At 37.7% G+C, this 22,762-nt stretch overlaps 1 protein-coding gene across 1 annotated transcript in view; it reads right to left on the bottom strand.

The window, feature by feature from the left end:
* Nucleotides 1–20,537, bottom strand: part of CNOT2 (CCR4-NOT transcription complex subunit 2) — a 155,373-nt gene extending 134,836 nt beyond the window's left edge. The window contains exon 1 of the mRNA XM_047787192.1: nt 20,166–20,537. The gene's annotated coding sequence lies outside the window, so the exon portion shown is untranslated. The remainder of the gene's footprint in view (nt 1–20,165) is intronic.
* Between the last annotated feature and the right edge of the window lie 2,225 nt (nt 20,538–22,762).

Here is a 22,762-nt window from a genome sequence, read left to right as displayed (position 1 = left end):
CTCATGGTTCCTAATCGGATTCGTTAACCACTGCGCCACGACGGGAACTCCTGGTTTTTCTTTTTATTAAACACATGTAACCAAAGATTTTAATCTACAGAAAATGATCACTATTACCATAAACTAGTATATTGTTTATAAAAAGCCAAGAAAACTAATTTTAATTAGCCTGTTCAGCCTCATTGAAAGTAAATAAAGAATCTTCATTAGACTTGATTTTTTTGAAATACTGAGGGAACACACTTCTATCTTCACTGATCCTTTGGGGTCTAAAGCACCCAAGAATAAGAACCACAAGCCTAAATGAAAATATTTATAGTACATCTGAATGCCTAAAAACTGAATACTACTTTTTAAGGATCTTATTTTAACACATTTTTTCCCCATCTTCAAAGGCAGAGTTTATTATCACATTTCCCCTTTGTACTTGTTCTTCTTTCTTTTCTTCTACCTTAACATGTTTTCATACTGACCCATCCTTTTTCCTGTTTTCACCTAAATAATTTTTCCTACTGATTGTGTAGTTAAATTGATATTGATATTTAGTTTAAACAGTTATCACTACGCCAGTAAATCAACTGGACTTACTCTTAAAATTTAAGGGAAAAAATGTGACACATTGGCAAACAGTAAAAGTCTGTAGTAAAAAAACAAAACAAAACAAAAAACACCAAAAGACAGCCTTCAAAATTTGGTGTCCTTATTCTAAATTTTCTATATAGCATATATAAGCAGCAAGAACTACTACTGTTCCCCCAACATTTTAATTTTTTCTTCCGAAAGATCAAGCCTAATTTGATACAAGCAAATCAATGTTTAGGGCCAAAACATAAATTTTAATAACCTTTTAGTTATTTAAGTAAGTTAAAAACTATCTTCTGGTCACAAGCACACACTACTGATTTAATGTGCTAAAACCCCCATTAACTCTCCTCAATTCCAAGGCCAACCAAAAATATTAACGCACTCAGCAGACAGAAGATTTAAAAAAAAAAAAAAAAAAGGATTATCAATCTCAAAAACCCACAAAAGTGAGGTATGTCCTAAAAAAGTATCTGGTACCTAGTAAGCATTAATTAAAAACTGCTGAATGAATAAATGGTATGGAGAAAGCAACTATTACAGAATGTGACTTAAATAAATAAATGTTAGTTTCCTGGTTGCTTACTCCTAACATTAATCTTTGAAATTATTACCTACCAATAATGAAAAGTTGGTATTACTATTTTTCTCCTTTTTATATACTTTATTAAGTCTTCCCGACTATATTTTTTAAAAGTTTTATGAATAATATATGTTTTTATAATGGCGGCACACACAGCATTTGGAAGTTCCCTGGAGCGGGACTGAGTTCAAGCTGCAACACCAGATCCTTTAACCCAATGCATGGGGTTTCCACAGTGACCAGAGCCTCTGCAGTCATATTACTGACTGTAGTAACTCCTATGAATTATAATTTTTACTATAGTTCTAATTAGTACAAACATACAATCTGCACCAACTCTAACTAGTAAAAACCTACAATTTGTAACCTAAAAGTAAACTAATCAAGACCTAAAAATAATCACTTTGACTAGATGAAACTTCCTGTAAGCATAAACATGTTTCTTCAAACCACTAATGAATACTAATAAAAAATATAAACTTCAGCTCTAGAGGTAGGCACAATTTTGTTAGCAGATAAAAAGCAGATGCGAGAAACCACTACCCAAACAACATCATTGAATTACGCTACCATTTTTAGAGGAGCCGAACATGTTTGCTTTACCTACAGTGTTTACATACACCATCTTTAATACTTCAACAATATTCAAGTCAAGTATAATTACCTCCATTTTAGAAAACAGGAATTTAAGCTTCAGAAAGGTTAAGTAACTTGCCTATATATGGGGGGTATGGAACAAGGACAAGGTTTCATGTCAAGATCATTTAGCCTTAAACCTTATACATCTTTCTTTCTTTCTTCTTTTTCTTTCTTTCCTTCCTTCCTTGCTCCTTCCTTTGTTTGTTTGTTTCTTTTTCTTCCTTCCTTCCTTCCTTTCTTTCATTCGTTCGTTCCTTCCTTCCTTCCCTCCCTCCTTTCCTTTCTTTCTTTGTCTTTTTAGGGCCACACTTGCGGCAAAGGCTAGAGGTTGAATCAGAGCTGCAGGTGCCAGGCTACGTCACAGCCACAGAGGTGGAGGATTCAAGCCTCATCTGCAACCTATGCCATAGCTTTGTGCAACACCATCCTTAACCCACTGAACAAGGCCAGGGATCGAACCCACATCCTCATGGATGCTAGTTGGGATCTTAATCTGTTAAATCACAACAAGAACTCCCCTTGCACATTTTTCACTATTAAGTCACACCTTTGGAGTTCCCACTGTGGCTCAACTGGGTAGGCAGGGTCTGCAACACCAGGACACAGGTTCAATCCCCTGCCCAATCCTTGGACTGGCAGAGTGGGTTAAAGGAATCGGCATTGCCACAGCTGCAGCTCAGATCACATCCCTGTCCTAGGAACTCCATATGCTGTGCACCCCTCCTGCCCCCCAAAATCACACCTTCACATAAGCTATACACAAATTTAAGTCTAGCCAGACACACAATCCAGAGGGGTTTTAGCATCCTCATGACAGAGGAAGAAATGCAGCATTAACTGTGGAGAAAGGGATATTCACTGTACTAAATTGCATTCATTCAACCACTATGTTTTCGGGCCCAGTTAGAAAAGCACAACAAAAAATTACCCAAAAGAAATGAGTGGCTGATACGTGAAACAACAAAAGGAGTAACTGACACACAAAAAAATCAGTGATTAATACATGAAACAACACTGATGTATCAAAAAAATTATATTGAGTAAAAGATGTCAGATACAAAAGAATGCATACTATACAATTCTATCTGTTGAAATCTAAAAAAAAAAAAAAAAAAATTCTAATCTATAGTGACAGAAAGCCTGTAGTTAAAAATGAGGACTGCCTGGAATAATAAACTCCAGGTGTGATGGGAATGTCTGTATCTATATTGTGGTGATGGTTACACAGGCAAACAAGTATGTCGAAACTCATTGTTTAAAAACAAAACCTTGGAGTTCCTGTATTAGCTCAGTGGTTAACGAATCCAACTAAGAACCATGAGGTTGTGGGTTCCATCCCTGGCCTTGCTCAGCGGGTTAAGGATCTGGCATTGCCTTGAGCTGTGGTGTAGGTCATCAGCTACAGTTCCGATTGGACCCCTAGCCTGGGAACCTCCATATGTCGCAGGAGTGGCCCAGGAAATGGCAAAAAGACGAAAAATGAAACAAACAAACAAGAAACCTTAAATGGGTGCCGCAATTAATATGCAAATTTGACAAATTGTTTTAAAAATAAGAACAGTAAGAAAAAACCTTGGAAAAAAAGAAAAGAGTGGTATTAGTTCCTATAAGTATCAAAATGAAAATGGACCTTGCCCTAAGAAAGAGCAAAATCTTAATAGGTGATACATGTATATATTATATACATTAAATCTTTCTAAAATATTTAGTAGCATATTAATGTGCTTTAAAAAAATCTTAGTATAATAAACATCTGACAGAAATCAGTAATAGCAGTACTAGCAGCATTAAGATTCCTTGATCTTAAATGCCCTATCCTCTTACTATAAGATTTAATTCAGCCAACTAAAGTTTCCTTATGTTATAATTTTTCTGCAAGGAATTTAAATCATATATGAATCTTCAAATGTTACATATATATTTTTATAACCTGCTAACTGCATTACATCTTGCTTCCCATTTTAAGAGCTAGTTCTATACGTAAAAGAAATGTTTAGGTAAACAAAGAAGCTGGTTTTTAGCCTAATTCAGAGCCATAGGTAAATATGGAATTTCTTTTGGCATTCCAAAAGAAACTTAGTGCAGTGAAACTACTATGGACTCCAACAGTGGGCCAGGAAGTCAATTCAGTGAGTCAAAACTAGCATCTTTAAAAGCATGATATGTAATATAATAGAAAACATACGAATGCACCTTGCAATAAGGAAACTGTTTTCTAAGGTGCTTTTCTTTCAGTCACACATATGCATCAACACTCACCTGAATCTACACTATGGATTCTGGTTTAAGGAAGAAGAAAAAAAGAAAAAAAAGTGAATGCCTCTAGAAATATGCTAGACCAAGACTAACAGTGTAATGAAAAAGTCCTAAGCTTTGAAATCAAAAATCTAAATTTTTATCTTAGTTCTGCCACTCATTTGCTATAAGACTTTGGTGAAGTTAATTATAGGCTACCCTACAGAACTTTTATTCAACTGTAAAATGAAAAGTATTTATCTAACTTTGTATAACAATTGTGAAGAATATATATGAGATCATTTTACTTAAAAGCAAAAGCGTTTTTTCGTCTTTTTGTCTTTTCCAGGGCCACACCCGTGGCATACAGAGGTTCTCAGGCTAGGGATCTAATCGGAGCTGCAGTTGCCAGCCTACACAACAGCTACAGCAACGCCAGATCCAAGCCGCATCTGCGACCTACACCACAGCTCACAGCAACGCCGGATCCTGAACCCACTGAGCAAGGCCAGGGATCGAACCCGCAACCTCATGGTTCCCAGTCGGACTCGTTAACCACTGAGCCACGACGGGAACTCCCGAGTTTTATTTTTTATTTTGTACACTATAATTCTTTTAGAACAGTGCCTAACACAAAACAGGAGTTAAAACATTTGTCAAATAAATGAAAAAGAAAACATCTAATAGTATCCAAATCTTACTTGCATACCCTCCACTAGCAAATCGAAGCCCCCCAGACAGCATGAGCTTAAGAAAGTAGTAAAAATACTATCTGATTTTTTCATTTAACATAACATCTTAGCTACATTTTTAGTGCTGCTGCAGTAGGGTATACTAGGCAAAAATCTTCTTAACCTTTCACATTGTTAATCTGTTTAAACCATTTTGTGGTTAATTTTGGTATGGTACCACTAGATTTTGTTAATTCATTTCATATTTGTGTGCTGTTATTATTACTTTTTCCCACAGGAAATACTGAATGATGCTTAGGAGGGGACCAATGACAAGATTCTAACTACTATTTTACTCTTTTTTTCATTCTCAATAAAGAATATGAACAGAAAGCAGATTGAACAAATTATACAATAAAGATTCACTATTCAGAAAAAACAAGACACAGGAGTTCCTGTCGTGGCTCAGCAGAAACAAATCTGACTAGGATCCATGAGGATGTGGGTTCAATCCCTGGCCTCGCTCAGTGGGTTGAGGATACGGCATTGCCATGAGCTGTGCTGTAGGTTGCAGATAAGGCTTAGATCCCAGGTTGCCGTGGCTGTGATTAAGCCGGTAGCTGTAGCTGATTCCACCCCTAGCCTGGGAACCTCTGTGTGTCATGTGTGCGGCCCTCAAAAGCAAAAAAGAAAAAAGAAGACAATTTTTTTAAATTATAGTTTCACATCTTCAAAATTTAGGACAATTTTGTGTGTGTGTGTGTCTTTTTGCCTTTGCTAGGGCCGCTTCCCACAGCCTATGGGCGTCCCAGGCTAGGGGTCCAATCGGAGCTGCAGCCGCTGGCCTACACCAGAGCCACAGCAACGCAGGATCCGAGCCAAGTCTGCGACCTACACCACAGCTCACAGCAACGCCGGATCCTTAACTCGCTGAGCAAGGCCAGGGATCGAACCCACAACCTCATGGTTCCTAGTCGGATTCATTAACCACTGTGCCACGACAGGAACTCCCTAGGACAATTTTTTTTAACACAACTATACCCAGTATCGTTGATAATAAAGTAAAAAAACATAATTTACACATAGCTAGTGAGACTGTAAATTGGCATGGCCTTGCTGTAAGGCAAATAAAACTAAAAGCTTTGGCAAATAACTTTTCATACACTCAACAAACATTTGCTAGGCCCTATATGAGGTTTCAAATATATATTAGTGAAAAAACTGACTTGACCACTACTCATGCTCTAGTGGTAGAGTAAGACAAAAACTGTTAAAATGCTGATTAATTAGAATAGATGCTATAGGAGGAGGGGCCTACTTAGGAAAGGGCAGGAGTTCCCGTCATGGCGCAGTGGTTAATGAATCCGACTAGGAACCATGAGGTTGTGGGTTCGATCCCTGCCCTTGCTCAGTGGGTTAACGATCTGACGTTGCTGTGAGCTGTGGTGTAGACTGCAGACGCGGCTTGGATCCTGCGTTGCTGTGGCTCTGGCGTAGGCCAGTGGCTACAGCTCCGATTAGACCCCTAGCCTGGGAACCTCCATATGCCACAGGAGCGGCCCAAGAAATAGCAAAAAAAAAAAAAAAAAAAAAAGAAAGGGCAGTTGAGGAAAGCCCCTCTGAGCGGTATCCCGTCTGCTACAGGCTGAGCTAAATGCTGTATATATATGATATATATATATCATATATATACAGTCATTCACTCCTCCCATGAGGTAAATATCACTACTATACCTGTGGTACAGGAGAGGACACTAAAGCTTGAAAAATAATTTGAGGAGTTCCCGTCGTGGCTCAGTGGTTAACAAGTCCAACTGGGAACCATGAGGTTGCGGGTTCGATCCCTGCCCTTGCTCAGTGGGTTCAGGATCCGGCGTTGCCGTGAGCTGTGGTGTAGGTCGCAGACACGGCTCGGATCCTGCATTGCTGTGGCTCTGGCGTAGGCTGGCAGCTACAGCTCCGATTCGACCCCTAGCCTGGGAACCTCCATATGCCGCAGGAGTGGTCCAAGAAATGGCAAAAGAAAAAAAAAAGAAAAATAATTTGACTAAGGACACAGCATTAGTTAACAAGCATTGAAGGCACCTCTAATACTTTAAAATAATTATACTTAGAGAAATGTTTTCTAAAGAAATGACCAACTGTGCAAACAAAAATTCAAGTACAAAACTGTTGGCCACAGTGCTATTTATAAAAGTGAAAAATCAAAATAAAATTAAATGTTCAATAACAAGGAATCATTAAGTCAGTTATACCCTGGCCATTAAGAATCATATTTTAGATAAATATTAAATGACCTGGAAAATACTTAATGATGTAAATTTTTAAAATGACAGCGATTACAGATCAGTAAGCATAGCTCAAGTTCTCTAATTACAAAAATGGGAAGAGTGGTTTTCTCTGGATGTTTTTTCTTTTTATACTTTTCTGAATTTTCTGTATTTTCCACATTCACTTGTTACTTTAATAATCTATAAGAAAAAGCAAAAGAGTGCTTTTAAACAAACAAACAAACACAGTGAGAATAACAAACAATATTTGTCCAGGTTAATAGCTTTTTAGTTTGCAGGATTGCAACTGATATTTATTTTCTACTTTTTCTATAATTAACATGCTATTATGACTACTTTTTACCATAGGATCCTTCAGCACATAACCTCTGATTTACTTCACATAAAAACTTAAAAACCAATAAATAACAGAATTACTTTCTTGTTATGCTGCAGTAATATATATCTATATTCAAGAATCCAAAATTATAGTAAGTTATAAGAAATAATTTCTATTACATGTCTTCCCTTTTAAAAAATTCAAATCTTGATACATTAATTGGAATAATGTTAGAAATCAAAGGAACGTTAACTGCCCTTTTTCAGTGCCAACTGATAAATCAGAAATAAAATATTTCGGAAATACTTAAAAAACTAACAGTCTAATTTTGTAAAGGCAAAAATACACATCATTACCATCTCTTGGAATTTTGATATATACATTATTTGCCCAAAGCTGGCATACACAATAAAAACAGAATCCATTTAACAATGCAATTCAGGATGGAAACTATTTTGAAGGATGAATTCTCTAATCACTTCTAGTTAACTGTAGTAAATTAAGCAAAAAGTCTTTGGTATAGAAAACTTTCCTAAAATATGTTAATAAATCATCTTTTTCTTAGGATAAGAAACATAATGGACATAAATCAACATTTGATGCCTGAGCATACTGCTGTGTCGTTATTGAAACCATCAAAAATTATAAAGAGGCATATCTTGATCAGGATCTGCAGAAATTTATTACTTAAGTCTTCTAAGTTTTACATGTAAGTTTTAGATATGAATGAACTGTCTCTGTTCCATTTTAAATTATTTGCCTTACATAATATGAAAAATGCAGGAGCAACCTGAGAATTTGGAGTAGCAAGTTTCCAGTTTCTAGTTTTAGTATATGTTTTTAGGAGGAAAAATTACTTTACTTGAAAGCAGCTTTTTAAAAATAACAGTACAGTACAAGATTAAGTAATCACAATCAGCAGAACTCACAAGCATAGTACATCAAGGACAAGATTTTTAGAAAAGTGACAGGAAAAGCAATGCCTTTCCCTTCAATACACAATCATTTTCCAAGTTCACTGTTTTGTGATTCACTTTCCTTACTTTGAAAGTTCTTAGTACTACTCTGCTTTCCTTATATGGTATTTATTTTAATGCTTTAAAAGGCTCAGTACCCAACAGATCTTTAGAGTTGTTCATTCGTATCAAATAATGAAAAGAATATACAACAGTTTCAATCTACTGCACTGACATTCTCAATGCTCTAACTATAAAATACAAGTAAGTTTCATTTGTAGGATAAAACAGGCATGGTGTTCACAAAAATGTTTGGTTAACAATGACAAGGAGAAAGCGCATGTTACAAAAACTGGGAAAAAACCCAGAGGATATTCAAAATTTTTCATCCTTAATGAAGAGGGAATGAAGATGAGATAGACTTCTTGTTATATACACTTACACACAAAAAGTATCAGGACTCCAGCATGCAAAAAATATTCAAATATTAACTGGCCTACTCTGAAACACAGCAGAATCATTCCCCCGCCCCCCACCTCCCCTCTAACAGCCAAATATTTAATTAAGTAAAGATAAAGGGCAAACCAGGTGTTCCCCTCGTGGCTCAGCGGTTAACGAACCTGACTAGTATCCATGAGGATGCGGGTTCCACCCCTGGCCTTGCTTAGTGGGTTAAGGATACCGCAATGCAGTGAGCTGAGGTATAGGTCACAGACAAGGCCCAGATCCCATGTGGCTGTGGCGCAGGCAGGCAGTTACAGCTCCGATTCCATCCCTAGCCTGGGAACCTTGATATGCCAAGGTTGAGGCCATAAGAAGAAAAAAATAAAGGGCAAGTCACATGAATACAGCAGTACAATAAGGTAAAATAAAAGTATATGAATCAATTAGCCACAAAACTTAAGAAACTACTAGTTCCATTACAACCACTAGTAATCAGGACTTATTATCATAATACCTTCATATGCTTTACAGTTACCCAAACACCTTTGTTTCATTACCTCAGTTCTCATCAGAAACTTTAGGAGGTATAAAGTATTAAAAAGCTGAGGTTCTCCAATGCTAATTTGCCCAGGTACATAGCTAATAAATTGCTAGAGCCTAGGCTAGAACCTATCTTCTGATTCCAAGTGTGGTAGTCTTTCCAAAATTATCCTTTATTCCTCCATTAAAGATGAGCACATACTCAAAGGTAAATAAATGACCTTACTCAACTTCCAAAAGGTAAATGATAGGGGTTAAGTATTTCATCTGAACTTCGAGAATTCTGAAATATTTACTCTGCATAAAGGAAAAGATAGGAACCAACCTTACTAAGAACCTATCCTCAGGTGTTTTTGCACGATTGTATTCAACCCTCTAAATAAGCCTAAGAAGATATTTTATTCACTGTAAAGAAACAGACTGAGGCGTAGAAAAGAAACTCATTATAAAGAACTTGAGATAACTCAGGTTTGTAAATTACGTGTTAGAACACAGTCTGAGTCAATGCTCTCCCCATTAGATTCACCCCATTTAACCAATAAATTTCTAAATGCCTACTATGTGCCATGCACCTAGCCAAATGCTTCAGACAGAGCAATGCTAAGATGTATGTTACCCAAAATATTACACATAATACTTAACAAAATGTCATCTAAACAAAATTCCTACATGTTTAGATTCTAAGAACAAAACTGCATTTTTCTTGTTTACACTTAAACATCTGATTTTTTTTTTTTTTTTAAAGAGCACAGTGTACTCTATGAAACAAATTGTGGCTAATTCTCATTTGCCTCAGAAGCTCGTTTCTAAGTGGAAACTCTCACTCCAAAAAAATAAGTAAATAAATAAAACAAAACAAAAAACAAATCAAAAAACTCCAAGAGCCTTTATTCCTTATGTCAACCTTATAAGGTAAATATTGCTACTTTGAATTTTTCAAACAAGGAAACATTACAGAGGTTAAGTCACAAAGCTAATTAAAAGCAGAACTGGTGGTTCCAATTCGGGCTGACTACTAAGGGAGTCTTTAACAATATCATGTAAAATTCCAACCCGATATAACTTTTTCATAGGAAACTGTTAAACTCAGCTCAATTTTATTCAGTCAAAAATGAACTAGACAATTAGGCAACTTGGGCAGCCCCAAGTCATCATGGTAAAATTATTAACTTCTACTATTAAAAAAAATGCTATATAATGTATACTATCAAAAGTAGTTATTTGCTCAAACCGTATTCTTAAGGAATTGACTCTTTTTATTTAAAAACATTCGTTTGGACTTTTTAATTTTCATGTCAGAATTAAATACTGCTAGCAAAATGAAACAAATGCATAATTGCTATGTATACTATTTTGAATAACACGTCTTATATTTGCAAAATATGTACTTCTAGTAATACATAGGGATAAGCTCCTATGAATGATTATATCACTAATGTAGATTTTCTGGGCTATTATTCTAATTTACTAAAGTAATGTTAAATCTCATGCCTGCAAATAATGTCAAACGATAACATTCAAGCTTTGCCTGCCCTAAAACTTACATAACAAATTCCTCTCATTAATGTAAAACTTTTCTTTTTTTTTTTGTCTGTTTAGCTGTTTCTTGGGCCGCTCCCTCGGCATATGGAGGTTCCCAGGCTAGGGGTCTAATCGGAGCTGTAGCCGCCGGCCTACGCCAGAGCCACAGCAACGCAGGATCCGAGCCGCGTCTGCAACCTACACCACAGCTCACGGCAATGTCAGATGGTTAACCCACTGAGCAAGGGCAGGGACCGAACCCGCAACCTCATGGTTCCTAGTCGGATTCGTTAACCACTGCGCCACGACGGGAACTCCTAATGTAAAACTTTTCATTATGGGCATTGGTTTATATTATTAACAAGTTCTCTGGATAAATTACGGAATTTTAACATTCTTAAATACTAAAAAATCCTGCCAATATGAGCACTAAATACTCAATTTGTCTAATGAAGAGGAAAATTCCTTCAAAAATTTCACAAATACATTAAACCATCAAGCTTGTAAGTTTAATTATAAATTGACTGTGGAATCTAAAATTTCCTCCTGAAACACAAATCTGATTATCACTCCCATTGTTTAAAAAAAAAAAAAAAAAGGTTAATTATTCTTCATCATTTAAGAAAAACTTCTCACACTATGGCAAACTCATTCCTTCAGCCAGCTCCTCATGAGTTCCCAAAACTCCATCAAGAGCCACAGCAGATTACTTTACTACTCTCTACATCTCCCAAAATTTGCGTGTTTGCAATGCTGATTCCATATCCTCCCCCTCACCTAAGAGAACTCCAAGTCACCCTTTAGAACCCAGTTCAAACATAACCTACCTAAAACCAAATCTTCAGCTCCCTAAACAAGGTTATTCCACCTTAGCATGTATCTATGGCATGCACCACAAAAACTGAACTTGAAGAATTATGCATTGCACCTCTAACAGGGCATGGCACAAAGTAATATTGATTTTGTATAAGGACATCTCAGTAAACATGAAAATCACTACTGATTAATTTCTAGGAAAATATCTATTATCTAAAGTTTTGCAAAACCAAAATTTCTTAAAGGTTTTGATTATTCTATGTACCTACAAAGAAATCTTTTTCTCCTTCGTAATGTTCCAATAATACAGACAACTCCCACCCAATTCCACCTGATCCAGAAAACATTATCAAGGCTCCTCCCTATAGCTTTTCATAAAATATATTACAAATTACTGGGTCCACCACGACATTTTCAGCAGTTGGAAGACAAGATTCATGTCTTAATCATTTTTTTTCCCTTTAAAGTTTACCCCTACTTATGTAGAAAGCAATAAGTCACTACTGACGAAATTCTTTGTTTTCATCAAACATGAAAAATTTGACTTCATTTCAGAGTCTTCTATTCTTTCTGCCCGGGAAAAAAATTCACCCAGATTTTTGCATGGTGTTCTCCTTTTTCAGTTTCTGCTCAAAAGCCACCTCCAGAGGTCTTCCTCTCATCATCCTACTTAAAAGAATTCCCCTCCTTCTATCCCTAACCAGTTGTTATACAATTTCCCCCTTTATTTTCATCATCACAATTGCCGCCCTCTGAAATTGTTATCTGTCTCCTCCTCTAAGATGTTAGTTCTATGAAGGCGAAGACTTGTCTTGTTTACCATGATATATACCCAGCATTTACAACAATGTCTAGAAGAGAATAAACACTCAAATTATTAAAGAATTCACTTGAAAATGTAGAGGGCCAATATTCAGCCAGTAGGACCTAAAATTTAAACGTAAACAATTTATATCCAAATGCTACTCAAAAACAAGTCAATTCTATGAACTTTGTATCGTCAGAAAGAAGAAAAAGTCTTGATATTTTTAAAACATAGAATTTTAGGTTGGAAGCAACTCTACACTGAGACTAGAGGTTTTTAAACTATGCTCTGAAACATCTCAACAGCAGTCAGAGGTCAAATCCCCTGAAGCACTGGACTACAATTGTTTTATACATATATATGTCTTAGGATGCGTGAGTCACAAACATACAGAACACAAAAATGCATCATATATCAAATTTAAACTTTGGAGACTGCTGTATCAGGTTAAACAGTTTTGCCAGACTTCAAAGTTTGGCCTGACATGTCTATAAACTATGTACAACTTCTCTTGAGTGTGCACAGATGAGAAAGGTTCTAAATAGCTCTGATTTTTTATAACATAAGGCTAGACATACTCACATAAAATTATAAAAACACCCCCAAAACACTATTTTGTGCACTCCTAAATCAAGACAAACGACTCCTCAAAAAATAATGGTGCGATAATAAATAAATCTGTAAAATGTGTACCTGTGATATATTATTGCTTACTCTCATTATAACAGAGTACTATTACTTAAAGTTTTTGTTTCTGGATAAATATGTTGACTTTTTTCTCTCTTTTTTTGTCTTTTTAGGGCCACACCCGTGCCACATGGAGGCTCCCAGGCCAGGGATCCAATCGGAGCTGTAGTTGCTGGCCTACGCCACAGCCATAGCAGTGAGGGATCCGAGCTGCGTCTGAGACCTACACCACAACTCACAGCAACACAGTATCCTTAACCCACTGAGCAAAGCCAAGGATCAAACCAGCGTCCTCATGGATGCTAGTCAAGTTCCTTAACCACTGAGCCACAACAGGAACTCCTATGTTTACACTTTTAAAAATGTGAGCAGCTGTTGTATTCTGCCAGAAAGTCAACCTTGACACAAATTTCCTACTACTTGTCTTTTGAACTTCCATATTAATTAAATTATGCTGACTTAATTTATACCTACTTAATTCAATATATTAGGATTTTTCCTATAGAGTAGCATTAAACTGAGAAAGACATTACATGTTAACTCAAATCTAAGGATAAAATGGCCTCCAAAATTCCCAATTACTAATTTTCTTACAAAAAGGGTTTGATTTTTCCATCTTTATGTTAATTTTAAAACTTTTTTTTTTAAATGGCCACACTCACAGGATATGGAAATTCCTAGGCCAGGGACTGAATCTGAGCTGCAGCTGCAACCTATACCACAGCTGCAGCAATACGGGATCCTTTAACACACTGCACCAAGCATGGGATCAAACCTGTGCCTCTGCAGCCACCTGAGCTGCCTAAGTTAGATTTGTAACTCACTGTACCAGAGTGGGAACTCCTAACCTTATTGTAAAACTTAACATCAAAATGACAACTATATAAAGTTATTATAGTGTAACAGGAAAGTGCTTAGCAAGCTGTGAAGCATTTTTAAGGTATTAAGTAGTAAAATTAAGCCAAAAAATGAGGTCCTTTGTACAGCATGATAAATTTACTGCATATTATTATTTTACCAATCTATGAAAGACTCTTTTACAAACAGAAAATTAAGTACAAAATTTGAATGTAGAACAAGCATTGAAATTTAATGTAAACAGTAACACAAAAACACATTCCTGCCAGATATGACACAAAACCAAATGTTCCTCTCCCAAACACAATGCATTACAAAATCAATCATTACATTCTGTCCAGGTGTTGATACAAAATGGAGTTATGTTTCAACATCCAAATATCTAAATAGAAAAATGGTATATCAATGTTTGGAAAAAGGCAAGTCTACTCACTGTCTACTAAACTGTCAGAACACAGAATTTCCTCTTGCTTATTTCATCTTTCCTTGGCAAAGTAAATATGTACTATGTGCACATTCTCACCTACTTTCACATAAGAAAAGACATTTTAATTCAGTAAAAGCAGAGAAAAAAAAGTGGTGTCCTGAGTATTAGAACAAATTATCTTAAAAAAAAAACACTCTCTGTATCTTTAGTAGCTTTTAGTCATTAAAAATCTCTGAAAAATACACAGGCAAATGAGACATTCCTGAGATCTTAGAGAAAATGTTAGTATCTCCACTAAATACAATTCTGGGAGTCATTTACTGTTTTGACTTCTATATCTCAACCCCCCCCCCAAAAAAACAACAAAAAAAACAAAAACAAAACTGAGGCACAATATCTTATTCAAATCAAATCAAAGGTCAGATATATCTCAGAACTGGAATTTCTAAGATTTTAGAAAGGTAAAATAGCGTATATATCATACATGACCTAACCTCTCCCAGGGTAGCCTGGGTAGCACCTGCAATCAAATACATTAATATTTCTGCATCAAAATGGAAAATCGGGTTATGACAGATAGACTATGATTAGACTATACCAATTTCAGGTGGAATGTGCCATCATGCTTGCTTTAAAAAAGGGTCCGTTTTTAGAGCTTTTTGAAATCTGCGCTGACAATAAGATATGTTAAATCTTACCTAATTTTCATAAGGAGACTGGTATTCAAAAACTAGAGAATTCCCACTTTGTACAGGCACCATGCCAGGCATTAGGAATAAAGGGGGGGAGGGGGCACAGAGACTCTAAATTCAAAAAGCCCAAATCTAATAGGAGCTCATGGTTTAGTAATGTTAAGGTAAATATAAATTACCAGGTAAATACAAAATATCTCCTTCAACCAGTGACCTTAGCCATACAAGATATAGCCAGAAATATAGACCTAAACACTGACAAAAACACTTTGTTACTAACATTCTTCCCTCAGTCCTGTACTCCCTCCACACACATTTCTCTAAGAAGCTGGTTATCTAGTTTCCCATAGGTAATTAAGAAGCAAAACTATAAGAAAGGATTCAAGAAAGTAAAGGAACACCTGATGCCTTTCTCCCCATTCTCTTTTCCAATCTGTTGCTGCTGATCTGTGGACAGGGGAAGAGAGCACTGACAACCCTAAGTTTCAAATGACAACCTGGCATCAGTTCAGTATACTGCATACTTCTTGATAACCTACTAAGTATTATGCACTTAGGAGAGAGTAGAAATGTAAATATAAATAAGACAAGGCCCTACTTCTCAGAAGCTTAACAGTCCAGTGGAGGTTAGGGTGGATGGTGGGGATGGACAGTAAACTATAATACAGTGTGACACATTCAATAATAGAAATCTGAAGTATAAAAACAGTACAGCAGAGGGATTTGGGGAGTCAGGAAAGGTTTCATTAAGAAAATGACATCAGAGTAGTTCTGAACAATAAGAAGTCTTTCAAGTAACAGAAAGGTGATGGCAAAAAAAAAAAAAAATCACTAACACCATCCCTCCCAAGCCCCACATTAAAAAATAAGCATGAAAGCAAAAAAAGGGAAAAACATTCAGAGTAAGTGGCAAATATATCCAAAATATCTAGCTACATCTAAATAGATTTAGATCCCAAGTCTAAACACACACAAAATATTAAAATGTGTTCAAAAAAGGAAAAGTTTCTGATTTTTTTCTCTTAGATAATCCATTTTGCATTTCATGATTATATAAGCTAAGAGGTCTTATAGAAAAATAAAACACTGTATATACCATTTAATCAATTCATAATGTAGCATACCCTCAAAGTGATAATACCGAAAGATTATCATCTGTATTTCAGAGAACAAGCTGTCAGAAAAGAAATAGTAGGAATTCTTTTTCTAGGTCATTTCTTAGAGACAAATAAACAAGCCATATAAGCATGACTTATGAGCGGAGTTTGAAAAAGGATGTCAAGTAATGCCCATCATGGCTCAGGGGTTAAGGAATCTGATGAGCATTCATGAGAACACAGGTTCAATCCCTGGCCTTGCTCAGTGAGTTAAGGATCCAGCATTGCCATGAGCTGTGGTTTGAGCCAGCAACTACAGCTCCAATTCAACCCCCAGCCTGGGAATCTCCATATGCCTTGGGTGCGCCCCTCCCCCCCACAAAAAAGCAAAAAATATAAAAAATAAAAAAGGATGTCAAACAGGAGTTCCCATGCCGCGGCTCAGTGATTAACGAATACCATGAGGTTGGGGGTTCCATCCCTGGCCTTGCTCAGTGGGTTGAGGATCTGGCACTGCTGTGAACTGTGGTGTAGGTTGCAGACATAGCTCAGATCCCGCGCTGCTGTGGCTCTGGCATAGGTCGGTGGCTACAGCTCCGATTAGACCCCTAGCCTGGGAACCTCCATATGCTGCGGGAGTGGCCTAAGAAATGGCAAAAAGACAAAAAAGAAAAAAGATGTCAAACGGGAAAAACTAAACAAGAAAAAATATATATATTCAGTAATTAAGTTGAAGGAAAAGTCTAATGAATAAAACCAAAGTAAAATTATAAAATAATTATATAAAAATTATAAAATAATTTAAAAAACTTAAAAACTCTCATGTTCATTCTACTTCTTTTCAAAGACAGACTTTCTACAACGAAACCAATTTTTAGTCTAGATCTTTCCAAAAATACCTAGTAAAAGTCACAGTGCAATTCAACTCCTTTAAGTATGACAGGTAAGAAACAGCCATAGTAACGAAAAAAAAAAAGTCACATGCATCATCAACCAGAATGATTCCTATCATAGTACCAGATCCCTTGATATTGACATTCTATGTAATTCTATTCAAATATCACATTGCAACTTGGATTAACTCTGCCTCTGAAGCTGCCCTACCTGGTACCTTGGTTTCTTTTGCTTCTCTGTTACAAAACCCACTAGAAATCTAGGTAACAAATAAAATCTTCTTTAGTAGTATCTTTTCCTAAGATTACATCACTATTTGCATAAGTTGTCTTCAAATGCCTCATTAAGCAAGCACATGGGAAGTTTGCTTTATAACATATAATCATAATAAAACAAACTTTCTAAATTAAAAAACGTAAAACAATTAAAAAATACTGCTTTTAAAAAGCAAAAAATAGTTAACTTATTTTTACCAGTCTAGCAATGTCATTATTTCATATGTAGACATGAGCACACCTTTTCTTTATTTTTTTATATTCTCAGAAAATCTTCTGAAGCATACCCATGTCTAAAAAGGATAAAATTGCAAAAAAGAAAATCTGTAAAGGTCTTTCCAAATACAAATACTTTTAATACTAATAGCTATTGAAAAGGTTAAAAACTAAAAATGGGTTAGAAGCACTTCTAATGAAATCTACTCACAAATCTATTTACTTTTGAACAAAGAGAATTTTCAGGTTATAACTAAGAATAAAATACCTCTGAAAAATCAAAAAGTAAATTAAACAGCTAAGATTACTAAGTAAAAACATAAGTAACTAGTTGGTGGGGAGTGAGGGGGGAGTACTATTCTGAGTTTTACTTTATCTTCAAGATCAAGGAGTACTTCACAGTGGAAGGGAATATAAATCACTCATACTCATACATTTTGCCATCTTTTCCCACCATATAAATTTACTTTAAAACTAGAGTATTACGGACACTAAAAATCTTTAGGAGGTGTATCTGATGCCTAGTTAAAACATACAGGCAATTCTAGTTCCCGAAAAGTATCAGATTAGATTATAGATATCTCTATTCGGTATTCTCAGAATAAAAGGGTTCTGCCAACAATTGATCCTTATACTAATTTTTTTTTTACTGATGCAGCATTAATTAGGATGCCAAAAGTGTGAAAGTTTCTCAATTCCTATCTAAAATTCGGAGTAGTCACAAGAGTCACTGCAATTCAAGCCCTACGGGAAAAAAAGAGAAAAGTACTTTTTGAAAATTAAATGAGGATCTTACAAAGTCAAGAAAGAAGTGGAGCAGAGTTTCGTCTTTTTTACACGTAGCTTGTATTTCTTCCTTTAGATTTAGTATTACAAAAGAACTACAAACTATACAGGAGTTCAACAAAGTTTACTAAAGATCTTGGTCCATTAAGAAGCATTACAATGAAAAATCTGAATATACACATCAAACCATCTGAATGGAGCCATGTAGCTATTTCAGTCCACTGTGATTCTTAACCTTTAAATCTGGGATAGAGTTATCTTCCAAAATTGCAAAGGAAATGCGTTCACTGGCGTTTGGGAAATAAATATTATTTCCAAACAACATAATCCTGGTATGTAAATAGATTATTTTCAAATTTCTATCTCCCCACCCTATACTTTATTACTTCTACTTAATTTGTTTCAAAAGGCAAATCACAAGCTGCATTTATAATTCTAGAGGTCTAGAAATCAAGCATGACAGAAAATTTGTTCAACTTTGAACTCTTAAGTTCAAGCATGGCCTCCCTAGTGAACAGATTCTAACTAGGTACTTTCTACCATTTGGCAAAGAATCTAAGGGTTGATATCAGTGTACCTAATTATTAGACACCGTCCAGAAGATTAAGAAAAGAGTAGCATTCTTTGACCAAGAGTTTTATGAAAACGAAACAAAACGTGTTGCATTCGGTCTTCCGGATGTTGAAAAGTGAAGGCATCCCCTAGGATTCGAAGTAAGTTGATGTGTTTAGGTTCCTTCCAAGAGGGTGGTACCCGTATGTAAGACTTTTTGGTTATAATTTCGTACCCACAAGGCCTGGAATAAATGCAAATTCTAAGACCCTGGAAATGTTCTCATAAAAGAAAACCACGACTCGCATCCGCTAAAGGGTCACAGTTACCGAAGAGTTAGAGGCTTTTTCTTCTAGACGGACCAAGGAGTCTCAACTAAGAACTAGGAAGGCCTCTTTTAACCCCACTCACTTCTTCCTTGAAACTTTTAAGTTAGACCCAAGACTTAAACCAAAAGGTGGAGAGGCCCCAGCGGAAGTAGAAACCTAGGGTTAGCAACTTCACAGACAGAGGCGTCTCGGGTTCCTCCGCCGCCCCAGGACTGACTCTACGGACTCAGTTTCTATCAGACCACGGAAGCTTCACCCTCCGGGTGCGGAAACAGAGGAAGCATCACAGCTGCACTGCTGCTCCCTCCACTATCCACAGCCTTCGGTACCCTAGGGCCTGGCGGCTCCTGAGGCCCGTTAGCCAGTCCAGTGCCCCCATCTTTTACGTATACAAACACAGAAACACACACAAGTTGCAGGTGATGTGCATGTATTGAGAGAATGTGAACAGCCAGAGACCGCGGTAACTGCTGGGAAAGCGGCAGCGCCGTCTAAAGTGGGCCCGGGCTCCTTGGCCAACGCCGCTGCCGCCTTCTCCTCTTCCCCAGGAAGCAGGGCGTCGGAGGCTCCTCCGCGCTGGCGGGAGCCCGGGGGACAGGAGTCTGAGGGAAGCCCCAACGCCAGCAGAAGGGACCGGGCCTAGGATCCAGAGCTGCAGCTGCAACGACCCGACTACAGCGACGCTTTACGTCCCGTCCACCACCCTACCCATACACACCCCCTCCCTCCCTCCACCGCCGCCACCCCCCCTCCCCGCCCGCTCCGCTCTCCCTCTCTCGATTGGAGCCGAGACAAAAGCAACGGGAAGCGGCGGGCCGGGACGCTGCCTGCGGACCCCAGGCGCGACCGGCCTGGCCCCGAGACATTCCCTCGCCTTGCGGGGGCCCCGAATCCGCCGCCCCAGCCGCGCGCCCCGCTGCCAGACTTCCGAAAATTTGCCAAAAACTCACCGCATGAATTTTCTTGTCCCGCGGATCCAAGATGGCGACGTATCCACCGCGGAGGCTGCTGGGAGCAAGACCTTTACTCTCTGACCCCCGCCGTGACCCTCGTCGTTCCGGCTTCCCTCTAGGCGGCGGCGGAAGGTGGGAGCGGCGACTGCTGGCGGGACAGAGTTGGGGGTGGGTAGACCTCTTCCCGCGCGTTCGAGAAGGGGTGGGAGAGAGAGGCGCTTCTTCCTTCACCTTCCTCTCCGCGGCCTCCACCGACTCGCTTACCAAGTCACGGGGAGGCCCGTAGCCTCTCCGCAGCCGCTACAACTAACAGGGTCTCTGTGGCCTCTACAGTTCCCTAGGGCCGAGTTGCTTCGCACCGGTCACGGGCCCTAGGTCCGAGGCGGATCGCAGGGTCCAGGGGCGGGGAATGGTGAGGTGGCGTGGGTCCGCCTCCACACACACACACACACACGCACACACACACCCCCGCCCGGGACGCGGAACGTGTTTGTGTTTGTGTTCGTGTCGGACACCCTGCATTCCCCCGTCAGCCTCTTGGCGAGCCCCTCTGACAACTGCCACCTGAAACAAATCTGATCGCTGTCCCTTTTTCTTCCCTTAGCCCCCGAAACCTCCGGTGTTTATGCACGCACTTCCAGGGACCCGCAGCACGTCACCAAAGCCTCTTGAGAAGTGAGTTCCTCTCAGCCAAAACCTTTGGTATTTTCTACTCACCACCCCCCCCTTTTTTTCTTTTTAACTTGTTGGATGTAAGCATATTGGGAAGCAGGTTTTTAAAGGACTCTTGGGTGAGTTTTGCTGAGTTAGGTTTATAGCACTTTTCTCACTCCCACCCACCAATACCCACGTAAGCTGGAGTGACTGGGCTATGAGCAAGACCGTTTGAAATAATGGTGGTTTGCGTGGTAACTTCAGGAGAGTGAAGTATGTGCTTCCCAGAAAAATAATTGTCACTCAAAGTGAAATTAATTTTATTTTCTTTGGGATAATAAATCTTTCTTTATTCCTTCGTGTATTGATCAGCTATCGTCTTTTTACTCGACATTTTTGGACTTAAAAAGAGCCTCTGCATGTGTGTTCAGGAATGGTGTAGTTTCATAAAATGAGAATTGTTACTTCCTTTCTATTTGAGTAATAGAATTTACTAATGTACAGTTCATTTGAAGTAAATAAAATTTATACTTCCCTTGTTTGTTTCTTTCATAAAATTACCCTTTCCTTCCAAAAGCTCACTGTAGTCCAATTTAAAATTTATCACTGAAGGGCAGAGGGCATCTGTCAGTCATAAATAGCAAGAAAAATAAGCATACTATGAAATAATAGGTGACTTTGTGGTGTTTGGAGTACAGACTATTTTGTTTATTAGTAGATATTGTGTGAATTTATTTAAACTCCAGATGAAGCTGATGTAGCCAGTAGAAAATATTTTGCATGATTATTCCTTTCATTAAACATTTTCCCTCACTGTGCTTTTTTTACTTCAGGAAAATTCAAGGAGGAGCAACACTTTTTTAGGTCCTTCCCTCCCTTTCCCCCAACTGTCTGTTCCTGCCGCTTCAGCTTTCTCTTCTACTATGTAAGATGATGTGTAAAAAGACTGAATATACCTTTAAGTATATATAATACATATAGGTATATGAATACATGTATCTATGTATTATTGAGCATTTTAGCTGTTAATACCTTGAAAGTTTAACTATTAATATTTGGAATTGTAAGAGGAAATGCTAAAAATGCTATATACATGTATATATACACACACTATATATATATATGGCAACATCAAGTAATACCATTCTGATCTTATGGTTTGAGTTATATAAAGCATAGGACTTTGTTAAAGCCAAAAGATGACCCTTATTCTTACCATCTGTTATTGTTTTCTTGAGAAGGCTATTTGTTTAGGATAAATTTACTTTAAGCCTCGTTGAAGAACAAGTTATACATTATCCTGTTACTGGTGTCCAGTCTTTTATAAATTTGTAAAATTTGTTTAATACCTACCTTAGAGGTAGGTTCTAGATATTGAATAAGCCAACACTTGTTAAAGGCTTATGTTTATGGCTTTCTAATAAGCACTCTTAAGTAATACATTTTTAATTTTTTTTTGTCTTTTTTTTTTTGCCGTTTCTTTGGCCACTCCCGTGGCATATGGAGGTTCCCAGGCTAGGGGTCTAATCGGAGCTGTAGCTGCCAGCCTACGCCAGAGCCAGAGCAACGCAGGATCCGAGCCGCATCTGCGACCTACACCACAGCTCACAGCAATGCCAGATCGTTAACCCACTGAGCAAGGGCAGGGATCGAACCCGCAACCTCATGGTTCCTAGTCGGATTCGTTAACCACTGCGCCATGACGGGAACTCCAGTAATACATTTTTTAAATTGTCCTTTTATATCCAAAAGTTGTCTTTATTGCCAACATTGATCAAATATGCCCATTCGGTAGGTTGGGGTCTTTTGCTAACTATTCAGTTTGATAGATTGTCTTACTTTTAATTGAAAAACATTCCATACTGAGTGTGTCTTTTTTGTGTTGTTGAAATATATGTAAGGTGCATCTGATAGAAAAATTACCCATTTAGATTGAGAAA

This window comes from Phacochoerus africanus, chromosome 7 (genome assembly GCF_016906955.1).
Source record: "Phacochoerus africanus isolate WHEZ1 chromosome 7, ROS_Pafr_v1, whole genome shotgun sequence".
Classification (NCBI taxonomy): Eukaryota; Metazoa; Chordata; class Mammalia; order Artiodactyla; family Suidae; genus Phacochoerus; species Phacochoerus africanus.
This window is presented reverse-complemented; position numbering and strand designations above follow the sequence as displayed.